At 46.0% G+C, this 6,231-nt stretch overlaps 1 long non-coding RNA gene across 1 annotated transcript; it reads left to right on the plus strand.

Annotated features, from left to right (window-relative positions):
• The first annotated feature begins 3,908 nt into the window (after window positions 1-3,908).
• On the plus strand, window positions 3,909-5,969 carry LOC120966592 (uncharacterized). Its single transcript, XR_005760637.2, has 3 exons — window positions 3,909-4,506; window positions 4,663-4,744; window positions 4,853-5,969. It is a non-coding gene; the product is annotated as an uncharacterized lncRNA (long non-coding RNA).
• Window positions 5,970-6,231: the final 262 nt, after the last annotated feature.

Genomic DNA, 6,231 nt, shown 5'->3' on the forward strand with positions numbered 1-6,231 from the left:
ATTGTTGTTGTGTGTTTTTTTAGTTGAGTTTTCTTTTGCTTCTTTCTTTTTGGGCCCCGGTGTTACATTATTTCCCCCTATAAAGAGTTGCTCATCAACTGACACCGGACTCGAAGAAGTAATAAGTATTCCAAATATTTGGAAGAAGCTCAGCTAAACATTATGGCCTTCTCAGTCAACCGCATGATATAAGGAATATCTGCTCAGAATACCAATTGTGTCCTGGGTTGATTATCCGCATCAATTCTACAACAGTAATGATCCAGCCAGCAGAAAGACAAGTCAGATGCAAGACCAACGGTATATTTTTCAGTCAAAGGTATGGATCATAGGCAAGGTTTTGGCTCAGCAATAAATGATACTTGAAATATGTTATACTCCAAGAGAAAGTCAGGATGTGATATGCTCAAGGAAGACATTCAAACAAATTTTCTCATGCAAATGATCAGCCGCAAAATATTATGGACGTGTGCATGGATTTCAGTCTGCATATCAGTATGAAGTTTTGGATATAAGAAACCCAGCATTATTCCACACGCTATCGGAAGAAATGTATGAGGAAGGGCTCCTCGATTTTTCCTCAGCATGATATGTGAACTATTTCCGGCCCACGGTACCCGGTCTTTCTCAACAAGGTACCTCGGTAAAAGCTTCTGACAGACGGAAATGAATTTTTCTCAACAAGCAAACCCGAGGAGAAGCTTCTCAATTACGGAACTCAATTTTCTCCAGCACAATAATCCGACCAAGCTTCGTGTGTAAGTTATCGAGATTTCTTCTGCACGCTACCCAAACAAAAGCCTCGAGCAGAATCTAAGAGTCTTCCTCAGCAAGCTACTCAGATGACTTCCCTCGTAAGCCACCCAGTCCGCGTTAGTACCACACTATGCACCGTTCTCAGAGATTATATGATGAGTTGGCAGTATATGGCAGTACATCTCAAGGATCAGATTCGCAATAATTTTTTCAGAGGAACAATTCAGTCAAAACATATGCCTGCCACAATAATAGGGTATTCAGTTGCATATGATTATTATACATATGGTACACATGTATCCCGGGTCAGATCGGTCACTTATACGGGATACGGCACTGATCCAGCAGATATACCTAAGAAAGCAATGAGCTCCGTACAGCTACAAACCCCGAGTATATGTCATATATGTGCGAACACAGGTCAGAAAATAAGCAGAAGGAATAATGCCAACAATATTGCACTAGCCACAGTCATGGTCATATGAAGAATCAAGGACATGTGTGGTCAAGTATTTCAGAAGGTATCCTGACAAAGAAAATCATGACCGTTAAAGGGTGAGACTGACAACAAAGGTATGATGATTTTGCACGACCATCAGGGTCCTGATACCCCAAGTCAGTTGGAGGCCATAATTCCATATGGATCCACAAAGACATACACCTTCAGCGGCCTACTCTATTTACAAGGATTTTCATATCTCGCTGACCGCTTGATATGGTTAGTGCGGAATATCCAAGTCTGTTCTGTCAGATTCAAGATTCCTTTGCAACCTCAACAGTTTGACCTCAACGGCAGAGTTAAAACATATCACAGCGTATTACCAAAAATGGGTATACCGACAAAATGAGAAAGTCAAAAGCCGAATAATCAGCTCAGACCCGGTATACTCGCCGACGGAATCAAGTACACGGTCAGTTTGTCAGGAAAAGCATTTGTCCGTCAGCCCCTGTCGGGCAAAGTCTCAAGATATAAATATTTGAGGCTCGAGCCAAAGGAAATAAATCAAGATAAATCAGTGCACCTATGAGCACTCAGATCCCGTCAGAAGATGGCCATGATTAAATCTAAGCATTTATTGAACCCAGAAGGCTTGCAGCAACCCCATGACAGAAATAAAAAGGTTCTCATGACCAAAAGGAAATTTATGATCAGATCCATCGGACATCACCGCAGATATGAGAAAATCAACGTCAGCAAAAGGATTCGGTATATGAGCAAAGACCCATCAAAATTTGGGGAAAAGCCACCCCAGAGCAAGGTAAGTTGATCATCTGAATCTTGGGGTAACAATAAATAAAGGAAAAAGGATGCCCGAGTTGGAAACGGTATCCTCAAGTCATACTTGTTCCCAGAGCAACTAAATCTCGAGGACAAGATTTCTTTAAGGGGGTAAGAGTTGTAACAGGCTGGATTTTGGCCTTTTTCTTTTTCTTTTAATTTAATTGGTTTTTGCTCTGTTTTTCTTTTTGGAGTGGTTCTGTGGCCTTATCACCTGGGAAATCATCCTCTTTTTCCCTCCCAAGTGGCTCATCATTCTCAAAAACTTGCCAAGATCATGTCACTCCACTTCTTGACCAAACCCTAATTTCTTTTTCTCAGGAATATTCCTCTTTCTATTAAAGGAATAACCCTGTCTGCCCTAGGTTGTGAAGCAACCTTTATTTCCATCACTCCTAAAATTCCCAAATAATTCTCATAAACTGTTTGGATCATATCTTTCTCAAATATGGCAAAATATTTCATTTGTCATGTTTATCATCATGCTCAAATAATTCATTTCCTATTCTGCCCTAAATGGCACATTGTGAAGCAAGTGCTATTTTCCTTTTCCCAATTGATCTCCAACTCCTTGGACACCTTTTCCTGTCCATATCATTCCCACATGCCAAAATGCAACCTCATTTGCCTAGTAATTATTTAATTATGATTTTCCAAAGTTTCTTCCCAGAAAGAAGCTTTGTGAAGGAGGTGCAAGCTAGGCATATCCAAATGAGTTGCCATTTTGCATGATCCCTCATATCATCATATCATAGCCCTCCACCAAAGTAAAGCTCATGTAATGCCTCCATGTGAGCTCATCTTCAATTCTTTGATTCTGCCCAAAATTTTAGTTTGTGAAGCAAGTATATTTTATCTTGCTCCATTATGGCTGCCAATTTTTCTAGGCTTTCTATTATCCATATAACCTACCTCCACCCATTTTGGGCATGGTTCATCAAGCCATTCTTCCTCTAGAATTTGTGCAAGTTTCTGGTCAGCAAGGATGTTTGTGAAGCAAGTACCATTTTGGTGAATCCAATTGGTATGAAACTTATACAGCATCTTTATATGATCAAATCATGAAGCCTTGCCAAACTTGAGCTCAAGTGGCCACACCATTTGAGTGCATCATCCAAATCTCATTTCTGGACCATTTTGGTTAGTTGCAAAGCAACTATGATTTATCTTGATCCAATTCTTCTCCAAGTTACCAGGATGAAAGTCCTTCTTTACCTCAACCTCGCAGACAACTCCATTGGATCCAAAACCCTTCCTGTTTATCACTAGTGCTCACCCAAGTTTACTGCAGTAAACGTCAGTGGGTTCTTACCGTTTAACTAGATCACTTTTAACCGAGCTACCACCGGAGTTGAAACCTACACTGGATGAACTTACCACTAGACAACATGTTCAAGCCTCTCACCCCCCTACATGCCAGTGCATGCGGTGACCGCGTTAATGGCATCACTGTGCACGTGCTCTGTGTGCAGTGGCCGCGCCCTGTGGCTGTTTGTGCTTCGCCCCCTCCTCCTCTCGTCGTCTTCGCGCATGTGAGCGTGTCCAACAGCTAGCCTGCATCATCGCCGTCCCCCTGGACCCCTCTCCCCTCCAGCAGCTTCCTCACCGACGCTCGCCGCCGAACGCCCACGGGAGCACAGTGCCCCGACATGTTTTAATGGTGCTCGGCCTCTTCCTCTGCTCTCCGGCATCGCCTACCCCCCTGTGAGCTCTGAATCAATAGCTCGTCGTGTTCCCGCGCCCTCCCGTGCTCGCTGGCCGTTGCCAGAAGCATGGCCGGGCATGCCCGGCAGCACCTGAGCCCATCTCCCTCGCCCGACTATAAATAGCCATCCCCGAGCCCTCCCGAGCACCTCACCAGCCTCCACTCGCTCCACTACGCCTCCCCAGCCCCTCGTTTGAGCTCAAGGAGCTCTCCTGCCCTCCCCTGCCCGCCATGGCCGCCGTTCGGCTCCGCTCAAATTCGAGCGAGTCAACGCCCATCCCTCCACCTCTCCATCCCCAGAAGCACGCCCAGACCCTGGCGAATCTCTCCCTCTCCTCTTTTCCTCGCCGGAGCTACCGTGGCCACGCGCCCAAGTCCCGGCCGCCGCCTTCGTCCTCGGCCGCAGCTAGCGCCCTCGTCCCGCTCCATCCTGGCGCTGCTGCGGGGTCCAGGAGGATGCAGCACTTCTCCCCGCTCTCGCCGGTGTCTTCACTCCAGCGGGAGGTGGCCGGAGTTGGCCGGGCCGGCGCTGGCCTCGCTGCTGCCTCGCCCCTCCTCTGCTCTGCATGCGCGTCGGGGATGAGACGGAGAAGGAGGGAGGAGAGAGAAGGATAAGGCGGGCCCCCCATGTCCTCCTCTGCCCGTTGACCCGCCCGTTCCACATGGATAAGTGACGGGACCCACCCGCGTGGGACCCGCCCATCAGTGACCCTGGAGCCCGGCCCCGCCCCTGCTGACTGGATTAAGTGGAGGCGTAAACACTTGAGTACGTTTTCGTTTCCAGAAAGCATATTTTCCCTCTACTTCGGCCAAAGTACGTTTCCCTTTTCTGAAAGCGTATTTCCTTCTTCTGTTATCGGGAGTGCGTTTTCCTGTTCAGAAAGCATATTTCTGATTTTGCGCCTCTGCCTTATCCACTCAGGGACCTGTTTGCCAAGAAATATTCACAGATTGGTCCTTCTTCTTCCACACCTTATAACTCCGCAACCGTAACTCCGAATGAGGTGATTCCAAAGCCCACTTCTTCGTTTCGTCGAGCCCGTTCTGTTGGTATCATTTTCACCATGCCTTGACATTCCAAAAATGCCCATTTTTCCCTTGCCTTTAATCAGCCCCTTCCGAGAGAGTTCTGTTTGCCGCGATTCGTTCCGTGAGCTTCTCACACTTTCTCCCGGTGATTTCTTCCACCCCAGGCAAGCCACACCCTCCATTTGCATGATTGCAATGCAGTGACATGGTTTATTCATTTGAACTTGTTTAAAATATTGTGTTAGCTATGTATGATTTGTTCATGGCATTTCTCGGAGTATTGTTTGATCTTGATATTGCCATGATATTGCTTGGAGTTCTAGGATTAATATTTTGATGATTATGTGGATGACATGTGCCTTTGGATTCTTAGTGGCTATTATGTTTATTCCTCATGATGGTATCTGGTATTATTTTGGAGTATTACTTTGGATATCATGCTGCCTTTGGATTATTAGTGGTTAGTATGCTTATTTTCATGATGCTAGTTGATGTTCGGTTACTTGGAGTATTATTTTCGGAGATGATGTGTACATGTGGATCTTAGCCGAATAGCTTTATTCTTGTTATTGCAGTAGTAGGACTATTCTTTTCCTATTCGTCATGATAGTAGTGTTGTGCTACCCTTGGAGTATTTTGAGATGATGAGATTATGCTTGGATTATTTGTTGGATATTGCTATGACTTGGATTATAGGTTGATAGATGATATCGGAGTATCAGTAATTACTATTATATTTTGGGGTTAAATTCCGTCATTAAGTTGGTCAGGTGCCACTGAACCGGGCTTTTTCCAGTGCAACCAAATTTTCCTTTTATGGGAAGGCCCTAATGCGGTCTATTGTCGTGCCTCTCGTCGGTGCCTCCAACTAGGGAAGGTTATGGGCATGCTTACCCTGGCCCGGTAAGCAGACATAACCTTGTGTGCCCGTTGTTGTTGTTGTTGTTATGGATCCGGTCCCCATGAGGGACGTTTTGGCCACGACGGTGGTCGTTGTGTCTTTGGTAGACACGGGGCCACCCAGGACTAGCCCAGTGGGGAGTGAGTCGGAGTGGCCGGGAGAGTGTCATGGCAGTAGATCGGTTTTGTCGGAACGCCGTTGGTCCACCCGAATGGGAGTGCGAGGCCATGGGTTCCGTGGTGTGGGTAAAGTGCGCTACCTCTGCAGAGTGTGTGTAATTAAATCTATCGATAGCCGCGTCCTCGGTCATGGGCATGGGTTCGTACTAGGTCCCACCATTCGAGCAACACTCACATGACGGAATGACTTATAGATAATATATATATGTTGATATTTTGAGCAGTACAGATTGGCAGGATGTTGATGATGATGTTAGAGACCAAGTGTTGGTCATGGTAGTGATCGCCGGAAAGATCACCGTTTGAGACCAAAGTGTTGGTCATGGTTGTGATCGCCTGAATGATCACCGTTTGGTTTTGACCACGAGGTGATCGAGATGGT

The sequence above is a fragment of the Aegilops tauschii genome, chromosome 6 (assembly GCF_002575655.3).
Source record: "Aegilops tauschii subsp. strangulata cultivar AL8/78 chromosome 6, Aet v6.0, whole genome shotgun sequence".
Taxonomy (NCBI): domain Eukaryota; kingdom Viridiplantae; phylum Streptophyta; class Magnoliopsida; order Poales; family Poaceae; genus Aegilops; species Aegilops tauschii.